Below are 22849 nucleotides of genomic sequence, written 5' to 3'. Positions count from 1 at the left end.
TACAGGGCGCTGGTACTCTAGGCCAGAAGTGGTGCACTTAGTGAACACTTAAGGGGACTGGGAAAGGTAGTGATTCCTGAGTGTCTGTGAAGAGTCTTAAAGGAGGCGCAGAATGTCAGGTGAAGGGAAGGGGTTTTCCAGCAGATAGTGTACTCAAAGACATGGGTCTAAGAATGAGCATATAAAATTGGGAAAATAACATGAAGTAATATGGATTTATGTATTGCATGCTTTTTTTTTTTTTTTTTAAGATTTTATTTATTTGACAGAGAGAGAGACAGCGAGAGAGGGAACACAAGCAGGGGGAGTGGGAGAGGGAGAAGCAGGCTTCCCACCAAGCACAGAGCCCGACGTGGGGCCTGCCCAGAACCCGGGATCACGACCCAAGCAGAAGGCAGATGCCCAACGACTGAGCCACCCAGGCTCCCCTGCATGCTTTTTTTTTTTTTTAAATAAAGATTTTATTTATTCATTTGAGAGAGAGAGCACAAGCAGGGGGAGGAGCAGAGGGAGAGGGAGAAGCAGACTCCCTGCTAAGCAGGGAGCCTGATGTGGGGCTCGATGTGGGGCTGGATTCCGCCACTCCGGAATCATGACCTGAGCTGAAGGCAGGTGCTTAACCGACCAAGCCACCCAGGTGCTCCCGCATGCTTTGTTCTGATGCTTTTATCTCAGCTACATCCCAGGATCTTGATTTTTTTTCTTTATGGCCATCTTTTGGCTTTTTTTCTGTCCATTTTCACTTTTACATAGGAAACTACTGTGTATACTTAGGAAATACTGAAACTAGGAATTTAAGTAGGGGTGGGCCTTTGGTAAAATGGATAAACGGATAGTATCAGTTTTCTACTGTAAGCTCCTGGAGGCATGGTGTTGACTATTGTATTGTAGCCTCAGCATCTAGTGCATTGCCTGGCACATAGGAAATGCTCAATAAATATTTCTCTTATGAAAGGTACCTCTTTTCTGACCCCCTTCCCCATCTCTTCATGTCAGTGCCTTCTTCCTTGTCCAGTGGCTTCTCTTCTCTGACAGGTACCTACCTAGTGGATCTTCCTCTCTGCTTGCCCAATAGACATGCTTGTCCTGTATCTAGTCAGTCGTCTTGGATGTAACTGTGTTATAATTGGATCCACACTGGTGTGTAAATAGGTGCTAATGGCTTCCTGTAGCATCCCTGAAACTTTCCTACCGACGTTTACAGTATGGCAGATGAGGGGGAGGCCAAAGTTCGCAACTAGAAGAGTGACATTTCTTTTAAGTATTTTCATGATTTATTGCATGAATTCTTGAAATGCTAAGTTCTGTTCCATAACAAACTCTCATGTGTGCGTGCATATATGTGCTTCTATATATCTGCATTGTACATTAGTTACCATTAAGCAAAAACTGACATTCTGTGAAGATGTTTGCTTGTTTATCATAAGACTTCACACACCTCCAGATTACTGTTCATGTCCCTCAGATTGGGAGGCTGGTTTTATTTATTTATTTTTTTAAAGTAATCTCTAGGTCCAACATGGGGTTTGAATTCATGACCCCCAAGACCCCAAGATCAAGAATTGCATGCTCTACCGACTGAGCCAGCCACGCGCCCTAGGAGGCTGGTTTTAAATGTGTTCCCATAGTGAGATAAAATATGTGCCTTGTAAAAAGACCTCTGCAGTGACTTCACCAAAGAATCCACTCTACAACATTAAATGGTTAGATGAAGGTTTTTTTGTTTTTGTTTTTGTTTTTTAAAAGATTTATTTATTTTAGAGAGAGAGAGTGGGGGAAGAAGCAGAGGAGGAAGGGAGAGAGCGAGAATCTCCAGTAGCCTCCCCACTGAGCACGGAGCTGATTTCAACCTGAGCGGGAATCAAGACTCAGCTCCTTAACCAACTGAGCCACCCAGGTGCCCGTATTTTTATTTTTTAAAAGTTTCATTTATTAGGCACCTGGGTGGCTCAGTCGCTTAAGTGTCTGCCTTCGGCTCAGGTCATGATCCCAGGGTCCTGGGATCTAGCCCCTGTCGGGCTCCCTGCTCAGCAGCCTGCTTCTCCCTCTCTGTCTGCCCCTCTTCCTTGCTTGTGCTGTCTCTCTCTCTCAAATAAACAAAAAGAATCTTTAAAACAAAACAAAAAATATTAGAGAGAGCAAGAGAGAGAGTGTGCGGGAGTGGGGGGAGGGATGGGGGGAGAGGGAGAGAGAAACCCAAGCAGACTCTAAGCTCTGAGTGTGGAATGTGACTTGGGGTTCAATCTCATGACCCCAAGATCACAGCCTGAGCTGAAAACAAGAGTTAAACACCCAACTGACTATACCACCCAGGTATTTTTTTATTTTATTATTAAATTTTTATTTAATTTTTAATTTTTCTGAACATAATCTTTTTAAAAAAGATTTTATTTACTTATTTATTAGAGAGAACGTTCTCTCAGGAGGGATGGAGAGGGAAGGGTGGGGGGAGCAAGAAGGAGACAGAATCTCGAGCAGACTCTGTGCTCGAGTTGGATGCTTAACTGACTGAGCCACCCAGGTGCCCCTAAACATAACTTTTTAAAAAAAGTTTACTTATTTTTAAGTAATCTGTATACCCAGTGTGGGGCTTGCACTCACAACCCTGAGATCAAGTCACATGCTCTTCTGACCGAGCCAGCCAGGTGCCCCTGTTTTTGTTTTTATTTATTTATTAAAGATTTTTATTAGAGAGAGTGCATGTGTGTGTGTTGGGGGAGGGGCAGAGGGAGAGGGAATCTCAAGCAGACTCCACACTGAGCGTGGAGTGCAATGCAGGGCTCGATCTCACAACCCTGAGATCAGGACCTGAGCTGAAATTGACTCTGATAATTAACTGACTGAGCCACCCAGGTGCCCCCTGTTTTTAAGCATGCTGTCCTAGACTTTTAAATATCTTCTCTACATTTTGGTAGTTTCTCATATTATGGGTCCCACTTGCCCAGAAAACTCACATCCCCGATCTCTTTTACAGCTAGGACATAGGCTTGTGACCTAGGTTTGAACAGTGATTTACACAGAGTGAAACTTATAGTATATAAAGGAGAGCATTGTGAGGTGGCCATCATGTGTAGTTGAATTGATGACCTCGTGGTCATAGTGACAGAGGTGTTTTGATTTTTTTTTTTTTTTAAGTTTTATTTGAGTAATCTCTACACCTAACATGGGGCTCAAACTCATGACCCTGGGCGCCTGGGTGGCTCAGTCATTAAGCATCTGCCTTCGGCTCAGGTCATGATCCCAGGGTCCTGGGATCGAGTCCCACATCGGGCTCCTTGCTCAGCGGGGAGCCTGCTTCTCCCTCTGCCGCTCCCTGCCACTCTGCCTACTTGTGATTCCTCTCTCTCTCTCTGTATGTCAAATAAATAAATAAAATCTTTAAAAAAAAACCCCAAAAAACTCATGACCCTGAGATCAAGAGTTGCATGCGCTTCTGACTCAACTAGCCAGGCCCCCCTTGATTTCTTTTTTTTTTTTTTAAAGAGTGGCAATGGCAGAGCTTATGGAATTCAGTCTCAAGTGATGTTGGTGCCTAGTAGTGGCAATAAATTTTATGGGGTGAAGGGTGTTCGTCTTCCTGTTTTGTGATCATTTGGGATTTGTGGTTAGATGTCTTATTAATTTTGGAATATTTTCAGGTATTATCTCTTCAATTATTTCTTTTGTCCTATTCTCCTATTTCTGTGATTCCATTTACCAGTATGTTAGAACCTTTGATATTTTCCCATAGCTCTTGAATGTTTTTGTTTGGTTTTTCACTGTGTTTTCTCACAGTGTTTTGGTTGGGGTAATACCTGTTGACTAATTTTCAAGTTCATGGATTCTTTGCTTGGCTGAGTTGAGTCTAGTGAAGAGCCTATTGAAGGAACTCTTCATTTCTCTTAACTGTGTTTTTAATTTTAACACTTTTATGTATTTATTTTTTAAAGTAGGTTCTATGCCCAGCATGGGACTTGAACTCAGGACCTCGAGATTGAAAACTGTATGCTCTACTGACTGAGCCAGCCAGATGCCCCTCATTTTATTCTTATAGTTTCCATCTCTCTGCCGAATTACCCTTGATTTTATGTTATTCTCCTTTTAGGTTAGAGCTCTAAACACGTTACTCATAATATTTTAAATTTCATTGTAGATATTTCCAGAATCTGAGTCTGTGTCCAGTTTTGATACATTCTTTGTCTTTTCTGAGTGTTGTTTTTTTCTTTGCCTTTTCTTAGGTCTTGTGATTTTTTTTTCCTTGTTGCAAGACTGACTTATTTTGAAGAATAGTAGAGACTGAGGTACATAATTTTTATGTCTGTAAATGGGCACATTTTTCCTTGTGCTAGGCCTTTGGGCAAGGATTTGAGTTAGTCAGGAGTTGGGCTGGGTTTGAGTTTGATTGTTGCTGTGGTTACCCTCAGTGTACCTCAGGCTTCAAATTCTCATAGTTTGTGATTGGGGTGGGAATTAGTTTATTTTATTAAAAAAAAAATTTTTTTTTAAATATTTTTAATTTATATTTTAAAAAGATTTATTTTAGAGAGAGAGAGAAAGTGTGTGCATGTGCACTTGTGTAAGGGGAGGGGAGGCAGAGGGAGAGAAGCAGACTTTCAGCTAAGCACCAAGCCTAACACAGGGCTCAATCCCATGACCCCGAGATCATGACCTGAGCTAAAACCAAGAGTCGGATGCCCAATGGACTGAGTCGCCCAGGTGCCCTGGGATTTGGTTTATTTTGAGTTTTAGGTGTTTCTTTTGAACTGTGGCTTAGAGAGGGTCTCCTTATATGATCTTGTTTTTTCCTGTTCCTCTGCCAGTAGTACTCTGCTATTTACTTGAAGTTGGTTACTAGAAGCTGGTTAGCTTGGAGGTGGGGAGTGATAGTGGGGAGTCTTTTGTTCTGGTTCATCCTTGGATTTAGGCCTTCATCAGTGTCCCAAAGCCTTGCCCCACCTCTGGCTTTTGTGGTGGGCTCAGTGTGTAATCCTGCCCCTCTCCTAGGAGGAGGGTGCCCATCCCTTCCCCCAGCTGCAGCAAGTTTTTACCAGTGCTTTAAGGGTAGAAGCACTTACTGGCCTTGAAGAGACTTTTCTCCCTTAGCTGAGATAGGGAGAGAAGGATCTGACTTCTCTTGCTTCTGAGGCACAGCTGCAGTTCCCTTCCCCCCCGGTCTGCATCACAATGGGCATCCTCAGGGCTCTTTCCTCTCTGTGAGTGCCTGGTGGGGTTGGTGGAAGAAGATCCTGCAGAAGTTGGGGTCTACCCAATTTCTGTGACCTCCCCAGTGGTTTCATACTGTCCCTTCAGCAAAGCCACGTCGGGCTTTTATCAACTTGCCAATTATTCTTGCTGCACTTGTCTTACCAGTGTCCAGTTGCAGTCTACCCCAGGTGAGCACAAGGTTGTCTCCTGTCTCCTTCCAGGCCCTGTCTCCTAAGACTTTGAGCCACTTGGTTGTTCTATGATGGGTTTAAAGAAAGTCATGAATTTGAAATCAGTCCAGCTCTTTTTCATTGTAAGGGTGGGCAGCTTTGTTCCTTTCAGCTTTCTTATTCCAGGGTGGAAGACAGAAGTTTGGTTACCTTTAAAATTTTAACATGCACATTTAACTAAGTCTAAACTTAATACCTCTAACATCCTGCATAAGGCAAAATTTTTAGAATGGTTTACCTTTTAACTCTCATCCCCTCTTTCATGTTAGTTATTTATGCTTTAGTTTTGTCTTGTTTAAGTCACCTTAAGCCTATACAAATAGTGAATGTTTAGTCACCAACATGTTTTCCAAATTTCTTAGCTCACCATTCTTCATTCACCCCATTTCTTCATTTTGGGTTCAGTTTCCTTTTTTATAATGTTCTTAAGTAGTTCTTTCACCAAAGGCCTGTTAGTAATAAACTTGATCTTGGTATTTCTGAAAGTGTCTTTACTTCACGTTTTCTCTTGAATGATTGTTCAGCTGGGTATAGAATTTACATTGACAATTATTTTCCCTCAGCACTTTCATAATGTTATTCCCTGTGTTTTGACAAGTCTTGTTAATGAAAAAAAAAGTCTTGTTAATGAGAAGTCTTTAGTCAGTTCAGGTGTAATTTCTTTATATGTAGGTAATTATCTTTTCCCTTGGGCTACCTTTAAGATTTTTCTCTTTGTTTTTGATCTGCAGTTTCTTTGTGGTATCTCTACATGTAGATTTGTTTTTGTTTTGCTTTTATTTGGTGTATTCTATCAGTCTGAGGACTCATGATGCCTACAGTTGTTAAAAAAAAAAAAAAATCCTAGCCATTATCTTTTTAAATTGCTTCTCCTGTGGGGCGCCTGGGTGGCTCAGTTGTTAAGCATCTGCCTTCAGCTCAGGTCATGATCCCAGGGTCCTGGGATTGAGCCCTGCATTGGGCTCCCTGCTCGGTGGGAAGCCTGCTTCTCCCTCTCCCACTCCCCCTGCTTGTGTTCCCTCTCTTGTTGTGTCTCTCTCTGTCAAATAAATAAATAAAATCTTTAAAAAAAAAAATTGCTTCTCCTCCATTTTCCATTTCTGGAACTATTTAGATATGTGTTGTATCTTTTCATTGTATCCTCCCTGTTGCTTAAATTTTCTTTAATATTTTCCATTTTTACTTCTGGGTGATTTCCTGACACTCATCTTACGATTGACTAATTTCTTTTTACCTGTGTCTAGTCATTTGGTTAAACCATTTATTGAGAATTTTAACTAAAAACACTTGGCTATTTTTTTAAATGTAAAAATTTCTTTTTCTTTTTTTTTTTAAAGTTTTTATTTATTTAAGAGAGAGAGTGAGCACAAGCTGGGGGAGAGGCAGAGGGAGAGAGAGAAGCAGGCTGAGCAGGGAGCCAATCCCAGGACCCTGGGATCATGACCTGAGTCAAAGGCAGACTCTTAACTGACTGAGCCACCCAGGCGCCCTTAAATGTAAAAAAAAAATTTTTTTAAAGATTTTATTTATTTGAGATAGAGATAGAGAGAGAGAGAGATCGATCACAAGCAGGGGGGAAGGGTAGAGGGAGAAGCAGACTCCTCAATGAGCAGGGAGCCTGATGGAGGACTCGATCCCAGGGTCCTGGGATCATGACCTGAGCCGAAGGCAGATGCTTAACCAACTGGGCCGCTCAGGTGCCCAGTGCAAAAATTCCTGTGTACAAATCTACTTTTGGATTTTCATAAGGGCATTTTCTTTTCATTTCTTTGAACATTTAAAAACATGTTTGTCTCCTTTGGATTATTGTAGTTCTTAAGGAGTGAAATCTCTGATTTGTGTGCCCTCCCTCCTTGCTCCAAATTTTGCTCGTCAGGGTTTGCAATATGTGACAGTTTGGGAATTATTTGCTTGTGCCTGGCTTGTGGGATGCTTCTTTGAATGGTTTTGCATTTTTCTCTAATGGGACTCTGGATTCACTCTTGCTGGCAGTTTTCAATCTATTCTTTTTTTTTTTAATATTTTATTTATTTGTTTGACAGAGAGAGACACAGTGAGAGAGGGAACACAAGGAGGGGGAGTGGGAGAGGGAGAAGCAGGCTTCCCGCCGAGCAGGGAGCCTGATGCGGGGCTCGATCCCAGAACCCTGGGATCATGACCTGAGCTGAAGGCAGACGCTTAACGACTGAACCACCCAGGCTCCCAGTTTTCAATCTATTCTTACATGGATTTCTGATAACCGGGGAGTGGTGTGAATTTGACTCCATATCTATGGTAGAGCAAAGCCTTGGGTTTTCCATTTTGTTTGGTCATTCCTTCAACACACAGCCCTGGGCTTCTGTGTATAAGTTTTCTTTTTTCTTATTCATCCAAGGATAGGCCTTTGTATCTCTTCTTGGCTTTATGCTGGTGGTTCACTTCCAGCTTCTTTCCCATACACGGACTTGAGGAACATCTCTGCTTTCCTGGTCCCATAATCATTTGAGTTTGTAGCTGTTGGTTTAGACAGCAGGAGTGAGCAGGCAGGTCTTTGTCTTGTGACAAGGAAGAGGAAGGTCTCTGTCCTGTGACAAGGAAGAATCTCATTTAATAAGCCCTTGTCTTTGCAGCCACTCCTTTCTATTCTGTTCTTCCTGACTGTTGGTCAGGAGGTATTTCATCCAGTTAAGAACTAGGAAGTAGTTGCAACCATAGGCATCCTCTAATTTGAACAGATTATTCACTAAAAGTTCATTTAGGCATGGGTTGTGTAGAACACAGTTCATATTATCTGATAGGAACTATGTATGTTATTTTAAAAAATGGGTTAGTTTCCCAGGTAACCCTTAGGAGTCTGTTCTTTCCATGATGCAGTTGAAATTCACATAGACTTGTGAGCTCTTTGGGATTGTAATCAGTATGTAGAAGGTGATTTATGTGGGGGGGTGCATTTTAACATTCTCAGTGAGAGAAGGGAGTCTGGCGGTTTCCAACCTCATTTGGTCTTCTCTGGTTGTGACCTGCCAGCTACCAGGCCCTATTAATTGTTATAAAGTCAGGCCACTGTTCTCAGACCTGCTGCCAAATCATCTCCTCTCATACTTAGCACACAACCTTGCCTCCGCTCCACTGAGAATATTGAGGGCCTTTTGGTGGATTTTCTGCAGCTTCTGGCTCCATCTACAAATTTATCAGTCCCTTTCTCTCCAGAGCTGTTGTTTTTCTCCTGTCTCAGAAGATGAGGTGCTTCTGCTGTTCCAGGACAGTCCCTTGCCTGGTGTCCTCAGCTTCAGTGATGCTTCTTTAGCAGTGTTTTTCCATCAGTTATTCCTTCTTCCTCCTTGTCCTGTATGCCAGTGGCTTTCAACCAGGGGCACTTCTGCCCCCAGGGGACATTTTGCAATCTGAAGACATTTTTAGTTGTCACAACTTGGGGTGATGGTATGTGTGCTCCTAGCATATGGTGGATGGAGACCAGGGATGCTGCTTAACATCTTAGAGTGCACAGCACAGCCCCCCACAGCAAAGAATTTACGTGTTCTAAAATGTTGGTTGTGCTGAAGTTGAGTAACCTTATTATATCCTTAGCCTCGCCTTTTGACTTTGTTTTTCTCTGATCTTATTCCTAAGATTCTTGTCCTAGAAAACTTTCTCTAAACCACTTGTCCACTCCTCTCCTAACTACCTAACATTCTCCAAACTTCTGAGAGAGTGGTCTATATGTAGTTTGTCCTTTTCTCATTCACTTCAGCTCTTGCTCTCTGACTTCCCACTCTCAGTGCTATTTAAACTGTTTTTGCTGAGATCACCTGTGACCTCTTGTGTGCTGCAGTTGGTAGATTCATTCAGTTCTAATTTTACTTGACATTTCTGTTGCACCTGACACCGTTAATCACTATCTCCTTGAAGCAGTGTGTTCCCTTGGCATCTTTGTTCTCCATGTCCTCCTCTCACATTTCTTTATCTGCAACCTCTATTGGCTTGTCCCAATCCACTTACTCCTTACACACTGCTGTTACCTGGGCTTGACTTCTTAGCCAAGTGTTATCATAGGTCATTGTCTCAATTACACCCAGAGTTTCAGTTCTACTTGTATGCAGATGTTTTTCTAAATTTCTAATTCTTCCCCACTTTTCCCTACAAGCTTCAGACTCATTTTTCCCCCCAGACTCATTCTTTTTTTAAATATTTTATTTATTTATTTGTCAGAGAGAGAGAGTACAAGCAGGGGGAGTGGCAGGCAGAGGCAGAGGGAGAGGGAGAAGCAGACTCCCTGCTGAGCAGGGAGCCCAGTGCGGGGCTCGATCCCAGGACTCTGGGGTCATGACCTGAGCCGAAGGCAGACGCTTAACCAACCGAGCCACCCAGGCGCCCCAGCCCCCAGACTCATTCTTAATAACCTTCTGGAAATCTACACCTGAGTATTCTTACAAGTACCTTATACTGAGCATGTCTCATATGAAGTACAGCTTCCTTTCCTCATACTTTGTCCTCCTTAATTGAAGAAAAAAAATCTCCTATTGGTTCCACCATCCACTCAGGCTCCTAAGGTAGATAACTGGGTCTTGTTGAACTCCATATACATTATTTACAGTTGCTAGTATGATATAAAATGTGAATTTGATCATATCACTGATGTGCCTGAAAGCCTGCAATTGTGCTCTCTTGTTGACAGGAGAAAGAGAAAGGATAAAGACTGAATTCATTTATATGGCCTGTCAGGCTCTCTTTGGTATGTTCTCTACCTATCTACCTCTCCAGCCTCATATCCTTTCCCTGTCAGCCTCAAACACTATGCTTGGATACGTAGAATTCCCCATAAAATTCTGTTTCAAATGTGATGTCTTTTTTTTTTTTTTTTAAGATTTTATTTACTTATTTTTGAGAGAGAGAGAGCACGTGCAAGAGAGCATAAGCCAGGGTTGGGGGGTGGTTAGAAGGAGAAGCAGACTCCGTGCTGAGCAAGGAGCTCAACACGGGGCTCGATCCCAGGACCCCAGGATCATGACCTGAGCCGAAGGCAGATGCTTAACTGACTGAGCCACCCAGACATCCCAAATTTGCTGTCTTTGCTTATGCTCTCTCTTTTGCCTGGAAGGCAGTGTTTCTCTATAGAGTTGCTACCTCTTTAGGTGGTGGGACTCCCTATTCCTCATGGAAGCTACAGTTAATTGGCATCTTTTCCCATTTCTGTGGCCTCAATGTTATTGAGTATTCCTTTTCTGAACTATGATTTTGGAGAGCCAGGACTGGGTAAAAATGTTGGCCTTAGTCCGGCAGAAAGAGGGCAGGGAGTGGGCACAGGTAAAGGTTTTTACAGCTTTTCAATTATGTGGTTACTATTAAGCCATTTCTTTTTTTAGTCCCTAATACCTGTAGTAGTTATTTTATCTTTCAGGGGTTCTGGAAAAAAATGTATTTTTTGAGGGAGCTATCTTTTATTGGCCTACATGAAGTTGTGGGTATTTCAGCTCTACTGAGTTTTGCCACCCATAATCTTTTTTTTTTTTTTTTTTTAAAGTAGGCTCCATGCCCTTTGTGGGGCTTGAACTCACTACCCTGAGATTGAGTTGCATGCTCTACAACTGAGCCAGCTAGGCGCCCCTGCCACCCATCCAGTCTTAACCTGCTTCATGGTTCCTTGGAATTCTTCACTGATCTGCCTGCTGGGGGCACTTCCTACAATCCCAGGGCTGCTCTGGTTTTTTAAAAATTTTTATTTTATTTTATTTCTTTTCTTTTTCTTTTTTTAAAGTAGGCTCCACACCCAGCGTGGAGCCCAGTGCAGGGCCAGAACTCATGACCCTGAAATAAAGACCTGAGCTGAGATCAAGAGTAAGATGCCCAACTGACTGAGCCACCCAGGAGCCCCTTTTTATAATTCTTTTGCTTATTTCAGTGGGTTTTAGAAGGAAAGGTAAACACGTATTTGGTCAGCCATTTAGAAGTAGAACTTCAGTGCTCTGTACCTCATGTAGGTTCTCCTTTTTTCCCTCTATTGTAAACATCATGGCAAAAAATGTCTATTCATTTATATACTTATTTATTGCAAAGAATGCCTTTTAAAGGGAATCCTTGCATATGTCTTTGATCATGTTCTTAGGATACTAGTCTTACATTCCCCTTGAGAATCACTGGGGGTAAGGATAGATGACCCTGATGAGATTGTGCCATACCTGTGAAGGGTGTGAAGGAGACACTGCTAATTTCCCTAAAGGAAAGCTTGCCAGTTAAAAATGTTTACTATTTTGACCAATGTGGTCAAACGGTTTCTCTTTATTGTTCATTGGATTTAAAAAAAAAAAAAAAATTACCTCTAAGATTGAATATTTACCAAATTTACTTATTAGCCATTTGTATTTTTTTTTGTACATTTTCTTTTCATGTTAAAGCCTTTTTTTTTTTAATACTCCTTTCTAGGGTTCACTCAGGTTCTTTTTTTTTTTTTTAAGATTTTATTTATTTATTTGACAGAGAAAGAGAGAAAGCACAAGCAGTGGGAGCTGCAGAGGGAGAGGGAGAAGCAGGCTCCCCACTGAGCAGGGAGCCCAGTGTGGGGCTCCATCCTAGGACCCTGGGATCATGACCAGAGCCGAAGGCTTAACTGACTGAGCCACCCAGGCGCCCCTCAGTTCTTTCTTTTAACATGAAATAAGCAAATGCTGCCAAATTAAGATCCATTGCTCATTCTTTCAGTTTAGATTTATTATGACCTGATTCTTGGAAAATCAAAATCCACTCCTAGTTTTGTGATTATTAATAATACTTCACAGGGTAGCTGTGAAAATTAATTGAAATAACATAGATGAAGTGCCCAACACAGTAACTTGATATATAACAAGCATCAGTAAATATTAGTTCCTTCTGTGCATTCTTTCTCCTTTGCCAGATTATTAAAATAACTGCAGTGTTCCATACCTGAGAGGGAGAGAAGAAAAAAAGATGGCATGTATTTACTGAACCCTTGTTAAATGAAGGGCAGTAGGCCAAATACCTTGAGAGATACAGAGATGTTTAAGCCTGCTTCCTGTTCAGGAATAAACAGTAGCTTACTATATATATTTTTATTTTTCTAGGCTGCTGCTGCTTTTTTTTTTTTTTCTTTTTAAATGTGCCATTCTGAAAACCTTTCGGTCTTTAAAGTGTGTTTTGTTTGAGTACAGAACATTTTAAAGGTCGGTTTGTCACATTTAATCCATTACATTTCTATGAGAATAATTATTAGCTCCATTTTATAGATGGGGGTCCTGAAGGGTGATCTGTCTAGCTTCTAGCCGGGATAAAAATAGGATATATTAGGATGTAGAAGAATGCTAACCATTGTATTTCCAGCCTTAGTAGATGCTGAATAAATATTTGTTGAATGAATGAATCCTCTTTTATTAAATGGTATGTTAAGCCCATTCCTAAATCGCATCTGTAATTCTTACTGTTTTATTCTCTCCCTTTGTAATTTATTCTGCTAAAGTGGTCAATTAAACTTTAAAATTCACTGGTTGGTGCAGAAGACCTTAGAAGTTGGAAGACAAATGGTACACTGTTTTAGTCATAATGAAAAAGGGCTTTGAGAGGAGATTTTTGTGTTGATACTGACTGTATTTGCCAATTGAATGTTTTTAAAGCTTTTTAATTAATTGATTTAAGTAATCCCTACACCCAACTTGGGGCTTGAACTCATTACCCCAAGATCAAGAGTCACGTGCTCTATTGACTGAGCCAGCCACGCACTCCGCCAGTTTAATTTTTTGTCCTGGTGCTGATTCTTTGCAAGACCTACCTTTCTAGTTCTTGGGAAGTTTGGGGCTAGGGAAAATGGTCCAGTTTTTTGTACTCTAAGGATGACTCTGCTGTTAATAGTCAGGTTTTTCATTTAATCTCTAGTAATGTAGAAAAATTAGCAATTATAATTAGGCTCTGGAGATTTGAGGGGAAAATTTTTTAGTGGATGAACTAGCAAATATACAGACTTTAATAGAATTAGCGATTAACATGCCAGAGTTTGCTCTGTATTTAGCTTTTTGTAGTTGGTTGGCTTGGATAGTGAAATAAGGGCTCTTAGTAAAAATGGTAAGATCCTGGAAAGGATTGGTGATGGGACATCCATTGCAGAAAATAGTATTAACACATCTTCATTTTGCACATGGAACACTCTGTTTAGTCTTAGCCTTGCTAAATTCACTTCTTTTTACAAACTTTATGAATAGATAGATCTGTTCATCACATTGTTGGTTTTCCCAGTTTATTTTTTTTTTACTTTGGATGCATTCAGTGAAGCTTATAAACAATTGTCTTGTAAACATAAATTTTTGGGAAGGGTTAGAAAAACCTTGCTTTGATTCTTTCTAGCTGGTGACCAGGGACAAGGTTTATGATGACTCTGGGTCTATTTTCTTTTCTTTTTTAAGATTTTATTTATTTATTTATTTATTTGAGACAGAGAGTGCACACACAAGCTGGGGGAGGAGTTGGGGGAGAGGGAGAAGCAGACTGCTGAGCAGGGAGCCCTACTTGGGGCTCAATTCCAGGACCCCAAGATCATGGCCTGAGCCAGGGGCCGATGCTTAACTGACTGAGTCACCCAGATGCCCCTAAAGATTTTATTTTTTAAAGTAATTTCTACACCCAGCTTGGGGCTCACAACCCTGAGATTGAGTCACATGTTCCCCCGACTGAGCCAGCCAGGTGCCCCTCTGGGACTATTATCTTTTTTTTTTTTTTTAAAGATTTTATTTATTTATTTGTCAGAGAGAGAGAGAGAGAGAGCACAGATAGGCAGAGCAGCAGGCAGAGGGAGAAGCAGGCTTCCCGCTGAGCAGGGAGCCCGATGTGGGGCTTGATCCCAGGACTCCGGGATCATGACCTGAGCCGAAGGCAGACGCTTAACGACTGAGCCACCCAGGCGTCCCTTTTAATATCTTTTAATACTGTTAGGATTAAATGTGATAATGTATGTAAAAATACTTAGCGTATATCCGATGTATGGAAGTGCTCCAGAAGCACAAATTGAAGCTATTTGTTACTGCTAAGGCTATACCATAGTGGCTAACTATGGGAATTTTGGAGCGTGACTGTTTGGGTTTGAGTTTCAGTTCTGGCACTTACTGGCTAGGGGTCTAATTTCTCTATTAGTGTCCTTGTTGGTAAAATGAGGTTTCTAGTAGTGAAGGACCAAAAAAGGTTCTTGTGAGGATTAAATAAATTAATGTAAATAAAGCAGCTAGATCAGTGGTTAGCACACAAGTGCCGTATGTTTTAGCTGTTGTTACTATTTTATCACATTTGGAAACCTGCTGTGCCCATCTGATTTTATTTGAAATATTTTATTTTCCTGGAATTTTTTTTTTTTTTTTTTGAATCTTTTTGATTTCAAGCTCCATGAGGGCAGGGTCTGCTCTGTTTTGTTCACTACTGTATTGCAAACATCTGCAATAGTGACTTGCATAGAGTACTTATTTAGTAAATATTTGTGGAATGAATGAATAAATGAGTAAATGAATGATGAGTGTTCCATTTGCCTTGAATTATGTTGGCCAGTATTCTAATTCAAGTAGTTTTTTATTGTTAAGTCACTGTTAAAAAAAAATATGTAGCAAAACTTGTAGTAAGTTCCCAATATTTACAGGCTGAAATTCAAGTTTCTTAGCTTTGCATTCAAAAATATGTGGAATCTAACCATACCCAGTTTTCTTTTTTACAATGTGGAGTTTAGACCAGATATCCTTTTTTTTTTTTCCCTAAGGATATATTTATTTATTTATTTGAGAGCGGGAGAGAACGAGAGAAAGCGTAGCTGCTCGCGCAAGTGGGAAGGGGGAGGGACAGAGGGAGAGAGAGAGAATTCTGAAGCAGACACCCGGCTGAACCCTGAGCCTGACGCAGGGTTCAGTCTCACCATCCTGAGATTATGACCTGAGCTGAAACCAAGAGTTGGTCATTTAACCAACTGAGCCACCTAGGTGCCCCACCAGATATCCTTTTTCTATCTCATTTCAAATGTATGAATCTCTGGGTTGTGAATTAATTCACTGGGTTGTTGTGATATCCAGTCAGTGAAATCGTAAATGTGAAAATACTTTGCAAATTATATAATATCATCATCATCATTATTTATAGTAATCCTTAAGTGTTTCTTTTTTTTTTTTTTTAAAGATTTTATTTATTCATTTGAGACACAGAGATAGAGAGAGAGAGAAAGCATGAGCAGGGAGAGAGGCAGAGGGAGAGGGAGAAGCAGGCTCCTCGCTGAGCCAGGAGCCCGATGTGGGGCTCGATCCCAGGACTCTGGGATCGTGACCTGAGCTAAAGGCAGACGGACGCTTAACCATCTGAGCCACCCAGGCGCCCCAATCCTTAAGTGTTTTTAACCAGATTTTGCTGGAATGTGCTGTCTTCTATTTGCTCACACAATGTAACTGTAACCCAATACATGTTTCCAGACCTAGTTCAAATCCACGTTCCTGTGTAAAACATAACCTCTTCAGTCTAAAATGAGCACTCTTTGAACATTTATAGCCGTTGTGATTTGTATGGTTTATTTGGTAATCATTATTTGATAGATTGAAGTCCATAATTGGAAAGTGAATTTTAAAAAAATGGTAAAGTTCTAAGTAATTATATAAGAATGTGCATACAACAAACATTTTGCCATAAAGCATATGTTTCTTTGCTACTGTTTTGAGGTGAGGCCAAGGCCTTTTTTTTCTGAGAATGAATCAGCTGACTGAAGGTCAATGTCATCTGTGTTGTATGAACCATACTCCTAGCCCATCCTATCTGTGTGGTAGGTCCAGTTTTGATTTCTTGAAAGTGGAGCAGTAATTTAGATAACTTATGACACCATCTAGTGCAGAATTGCAGATTTTAACAGCTTTTTCCTTTTTTTTAAAACATTATCTAATCTGTATCTAATTTGAGTCACTTTTTAAAGTAAACTCTACCCTCAACGTGGGGCTCGAACTCACAACCCTGAGATCAAGGGTTGCATGCTCTACTGACTGAGACAGCCATCCCCCACCCCAACAGTCACATTTTTAACATGACTCATCACCTTTATCACATCTTGCCAAAGCATCCAACCTGATTTTCACAGAAACTGCAACTTTCTTTTAATTGGTTTGTATACTATTTGAAAACCATGTGATGGCTATTACAAGAGGAGCTGATGTACTTTTGGGGAAGAAATGCAACTGACTTGGATGCTAAGCATGCAGCAGCTCCATTTAAGGGAGCAGAAGTGTGAAGTTGAAGCAGTTATCTATTAGCCAAAAACATTTGTACTATTGGCATCAGCCAATCTGTTTCACAGAAGTAATGGGGAGTTGGTAACTGTTAGTTTTGTTAAGAGAAATGCTGGAGGCCAGTATGGCTTGACTGCACTGTGCAAATGGACTTCTGTAATACATTTTATACTTTTCAAAAAGTCCATTTTCCATGAATAACACTTTAAAAAAAATAATATAACAGAGATAACTGAACTATTCAGAGTGCCTGGAGAAAATCACTCTGTACAAGTAAGATTGCTGTGAAACCTTTTCCCCAAGTGGAGTTTCCCTTTTGTCCCGGACATAAGTAGTTTCCACCTCTTCTGGGCATGTCAAACACCTTTCATATACCGTTCTAGGTTTCTCACATTTAGTTAACTCACCTGTTTGCCTCTTCTATGAGCTCTTCCTTTGAGGAGCTTTTGTATACCATGTCTGATCCATAGTTGGTGCCCAACAAATTGAATGGAAAAGTTTTGGCCATTTAAACAGATGGCACAACCCAATCTTGCTGAGATACAGTTTTCATTGATGTGCCATGAGAAAATAAGCCATTAGTATCTATAAATTCAATCCAGAAAATATTTTAGTATAATTATACTCAGTTGAGTTTTTATATTCCATATGTCCAAGGTACTGTGCTATTTCTACAAAGGCATTGAATTTAATAATACATGGTTCTTGTCTTTGGACATGTATTTTAGTAGGATAGTGGGATATATGGAGAGGCAAGAGTAATTAGGGGCTGGAGCAATTTGTGTGGTGTTCAAGGTAGATAGTACCTGACCTGGGCTGTGAATGCTAACACCAATTAGGGCTTTTCAGTACGTATTTATTGCTTTATGGCATTTGGATGGCAGTCTGGATGTCCTTCAACCTCTCCTTGCTTTTTTTTCTGTCACACACTCCCAGTCTTCTTACTCCTATTTCTAGTCTTGCTTTAACATTCTGCCTTTGGTCACATTCCTTTTTCTGCCCTTGGTGTAATGCGTTTTTGTTTTAACTCTAACCCTGAGCTTCTGGAAATAGGCTTTTCTCTCTACATATCCACACAACTTTATCATTGTCCCTCTTACAGCATCACTCTCTCTCTGCACTATAGTTATATACATACATACCCTTTACTGGACTGTAACTTCTGAGAGCAAGTTGCAGCTTTGTGGTTCTAAAAATATCTAGTATATAGTTTTATAAGTAGTAGGTACCACATAATCTTTTAAATTTAGCTTCTTTCCCCAAACTCAGTTCCTCTTTCAGACATTCCTTTTTCTGTTCATGGTACTAGAGTTCTGCCTTTAATTCCACATTCTGGTCAGCGGGCTCTGCTGCTCCTGTCTTCAAAATGTTATTTGTAGTCGTACCATTCCTACCACTCTCATCAATGCATGCCAATTAAAAAAAAATACCGAGTGCATATTGTATCAGTATAGGTGCTGGAAATACAAATATTACAGATTCAGCCCTTGCCATAAGAATACCAGCAGGAGAGAGACACACTTCAACTGACACTTTTTTGCGACAATGTTTATTGAACACCTCTTTGTGCTGGGTGCTATTGTAGCATGGATGTATTTTGGAGTCATTTTCCACAGGCTGCTTACTTCAAAGGGGAAGAGGCCTAGAAAACACAGCTACTGGATCTCCTCTGTTATAAAGTGCATTTTCCTCCCCAGGCTTTAGCATTTCTGAAATCCAGATGAGTTTTAAGTCAGCCATGTATGTTTAATGTAGTTTTTATTCCTCTTCCAAGAGCTATCAAATTGATGGTGCTTACAACTAGTAGAATCTTATAATTGGGGAAGTATAATATATATCAATGGTAAGTATTATAAGTATGTGTGGAATTACACTGTCAAATATGGTAGCTTCTAGCCACATGTGGATACTTAAATTTAAACTTTAATTAGACATTAAGTTGATTAAGTTTAAGGTTAATTAAATAAAATGAAGATTCAGTTCTTCAGTCACACTAGCCATAATTCAAATACCCAGTTGTTTGATTAGTGGCTACTGTATTGGACAGTGTAGATATAGAACAGCCCCATCATTGCAGAATGTTTATAATTGTAGAGTGTGGTTCCACAGTTATACCTGGTGAGTTGGAAGAGCTTTAGTCAGTTGCTTGCTGGCATTACTATCTTATGTATTTCTTCCTTCTGGGAGGTCAGGGAACTTGTCTTTTCCTCTTTTTCTTCTTTGCTTTGTTGGTTTTACCTCAGGGCCTGGGATAGTAAATAGTAGGTACTCAGAAATAACAACTGGAGTGTTAAAAGAGTTGGGATAGAAGGGGGAAAGGCTCTATTTTCATAACAGGAGGTAGCTTAGCTGGTTTTATTCAGTGTATCCTAGTGACCTTTTTTAAAGAGGGATTTTGTTTTATTTTATTATTTAAAAAATTTTTAAAAATGATTTTATTTGATGTAGAGCATGTGAGAGCCCGCAAGCCTGAGTGGGGGGAGGGATCAAGGGAGGGGGAGAAGGATAAGCAGACTCCCTGCTGAGCATGGGGCTGGATCCTAGGACCTTGAGATCATGACCCAAGCCAAAGTCAGACGCTTAACCAACTGAACCACCTGGGCACCCCAAGAGGGATTTTGTTTTATTTTTATTTTATTTTATTTTTTAAGATTTTATTTATTCATTTGAGACAGAGAGATACAGAGAGAGAGCGAGAGCATGAGCAGGGGAGAGGCAGAGGGTGAGGGAGAAGCAGGCTCCCCGCCGAGCCAGGAGCCAGACTGAGGCTCGATCCCAGGACCCTGGGATCATGACCTGAGCTGAAGGCAGATGCTTAACCATCTGAGCCACCCAGGTGCCCCAGGGATTTTGTTTTAAAGCAGAATACATTTTTTTTTATTCCTCCCAGCTTTATTGAGGTATAATTGACAAATAAAATTGTATATATTTGAAGTGTGCAATGAGATGACTTGATACATGTATACATTGTGAAATGATTACTGCAGTCAAGTTAATAAACCCATCATTTCACAGTTAACTTTTTTTTGGTGAGAGTGCGTAAGATCTTTCTTAGCAAATTTCAAGTATACAATACAGTATTATTAACCAAAGTAACCAAGCTGTACATTGGATCTTCAGAACTTATTTATCTTATAACTGAAAGTTTGTACCCTTGGACCAACATTTTTCCACTTCCCTATCCCCTGGCAATCACCATTCTACTCTGTTTCTATGAATTTAACTTTTTTTTTTTTTTAAAGATTTCACATATGTGTGATATCATAGAGTATTGTCTTTCTCTGGCTTATTTCACTTAGTATACTGCCCATTATGTTCATTTAGGTTGTTGCAAATGGCAGAATTTTCTTCTCCTCCTTTTTAAAATAGTTGAATAGTAGTCCATTGTATATACACCACATTTTCTTTATTCATCCATCAATAGACATTTAGATTGTTTCCATATCTTGGCTATTTTAGTAATGCTGCAGTGAACATGGGAGTGCAGATATCTCTTAAAGGAACTGATTTTGCTTCCTTTGGATATAAACCCAGAAGTGAGATTATTTGGATTGTATAGTAGTTCTATTTTTAAATTTTTGAGGATTTGGAGGATTTTTATTTTTTTATTTCACTATTACTGTTTTTTAAGTAGGCTCCACGCCCACAATGGAGCCCAACCTGGGGCTTGAACCCACGACCCTGAGATCAAGACCTGAGCGGAGATCAAGAGTTGGACGCTTAACTGACTGAGCCACCCAGGCACCCTTAGGATTTAGAGGATTTTAAAAAGAAATTTCAGGGGCGCCTGGGTGGCTCAGATGGTTAAACGTCTGCCTTCGGCTCGGTCATGATCCCAGGGTCCTGGGATTGAGCCCTGCATCGGGCTCCCTGCTTGGCGGGGAGCCTGCTTCTCCCTCTCCCTCTCCCTCTACTGTTCTCCCTACTTGTGCTCTCTCGCTCTTTCTGTCAAATAAATAAATAAAATCTTAAAAAAAAAATTTCATTACATTGAAAATTTAAGAACTGTTACCTAGGTTCTTACCACTTATCAGATGGGATTCAGCAGGTGGCCCATTATGTTCGAAGGCTATGGTTTGATGGGATGCACTACAATGAAAATTACCAGGTTTCTAAATTTGATATTTGCAGTGTTACATGTCATTTCTCAGGGAAGATATAATTGGATATCATAGAAATATTTATGTGAACCGTTCACTCCCATGGCTTTCTCAGTGAGTGTGGTTTGCAATGATTGGAGCAAAAGTTTCCTGAATCTTTTTCTGATTTCAGTTTTATGGAAAATCAGTTTTATGGTAAAACACAATTTATCCATTCTCGTTAATGGATATTTAGGTGGTTTCTTGGTTTTGGCTAATGCAGATAAACTATTATGTATGTCTTTTAGTGGGCAGATGCTTTCATTTGTCTTGGGTACATACCTAGGAGGAAAATTGCTAAAGCATAGCACATGTACGTTATACCGAACAACTTTGTAAAGTAGCTGTACCAGTTTATGCTGTTTTCTTTTTGGTACCACACAAAAGATTAAAGTTTATCATCTAGGTATATGTACTGTCTGAATGTTCTATTTTCCCCAAGCCTGAGTGAGTTATCAGTCACTACATGTCACAGACCTTGGGGTCATTTCCAAATAAATCTGAAAATAATACAGACCTATCTTTCAGATGGCTTTAAAATAGTACAAAAACTAAGCATTCTAGAATGCTAAATAGAATTCCTTTGTTAACAGTCTTGATTGACTTTCAAGACCCATAGTTCTTTGAAGAAACTGGTTCCTGCCTTTGTAAATTGTTTTGAGTGCCTTTTGCTATGGGAACTAGTGTACTTTGCATGGCATTAATATGACTAGTTACTATTTGAAGGCTTACAATGTGAAGTCTGTAGTTGAATAAAGAAAAAAGATCCTTTTGAAATGTTACTAGTTCAGTTCAGGAAGTTTCAAACTGAGTTCTTATTTGCAAGGTTCTGTCCTATGCATCTCCATGTCCAAAGACCCATAAGGATGAGTTTTGTTTTGTTTTGTTTTTTAAATAGAACAAGGAGAGAGATGGGAGGGGCAGAGGGAGAGAGAGAATCTTAAGGAAGCTCCACGCCCAGCACAGAACCCTACTCAGGGCTCGATCTCACAACCCTGAGATCATGACCTGAGCTGAAATCAAAAGTTGGATGCCCAACCAACTGAGCCACCCAGGCGCCCCAAGGATGAGTCTCTTAACCTTATAATCCTAGTGTAACGGATATAGGAGACAAACATAGTGATACAAGACCAGATATATTGTCAATTCTAGTGAAAGTGCTGTGGGACCTCCGTATCACACCTTTTTTTTTTTTTTTTTTTTAAAGATTTTATTTATTCATTTGACAGAGAGAGAGAGAGACAGCAAGAGCAGGAACACAAGCAGGGGGGAGTGGGAGAGGGAGAAGGAGGCTTCCCGCCGAGCAGGGAGCCCGATGTGGGACTCGATCCCAGGACCCTGGGATCATGACCTGAGCCGAAGGCAGACGCTTAACGACTGAGCCACCCAGGCGCCCTCCGTATCACATCTTAACTTGAGTTGCAGAGAGGGGAAGGTACTCATGTTTGGGTTCATGTAGGGGGGTTGGTGTATGAGGTCGATCTTGAAAGGATTTCAATTGGGGTGGTGTTTTACATGCCAGAGGAAGGGAATTGTTTGATGGAGTCATGGAGCAGGAAAGTATACAGATCTTCTTTGACTTAGAATGGAGTTATGTCCCAATAAACCCATTGTAAATTGAAAATATTTTAAGTAGAAAATGGATTTAATACATCTAACCTACTGAACATCATAGTTGATGATCAGAAGTTGGAATGATCCCAGAATTGTAGTTAGCACCTTAAATGTGCTCAGAACACTACATTTGGGTAAAGTCATCAAACACAAAGCCTATTTTTTTTTTTTAAGATTTTAATTATTTGAGAGAGAGAGCCAGAGCAGCGGGGAGAGGCAGAGGGAGAAGCAGACTCCCCACTGAGCAGGGAGCCTGATGCAGGGTTCCATCCTAGGATCCTGAGATCATGACCTGAGCTGAAGGCAGACACTTAACTGACTGAGCCACCCAGGTGCCCCCACAAAGCCTATTTTATAATAAAGTGTTGAATATCATGTAGTTCATTGATACTGTACTGCAAATGAAAAACAGAATGGTTGTAAGTATATCAGTTTGTTGACCCTTGTGATCACATGGCTGACTGGG

At 40.5% G+C, this 22849-nt stretch overlaps 1 protein-coding gene across 2 annotated transcripts in view; it reads left to right on the top strand.

Moving 5' to 3' along the window:
- The window catches only part of CDKL5 (cyclin dependent kinase like 5), a 198550-nt gene that overhangs the window by 10534 nt on the left and 165167 nt on the right, over nucleotides 1-22849 (top strand). The window lies entirely within an intron of this gene.

This window comes from Halichoerus grypus, chromosome X (assembly GCF_964656455.1).
Source record: "Halichoerus grypus chromosome X, mHalGry1.hap1.1, whole genome shotgun sequence".
NCBI classification, from domain to species: Eukaryota; Metazoa; Chordata; class Mammalia; order Carnivora; family Phocidae; genus Halichoerus; species Halichoerus grypus.
This window is presented reverse-complemented; position numbering and strand designations above follow the sequence as displayed.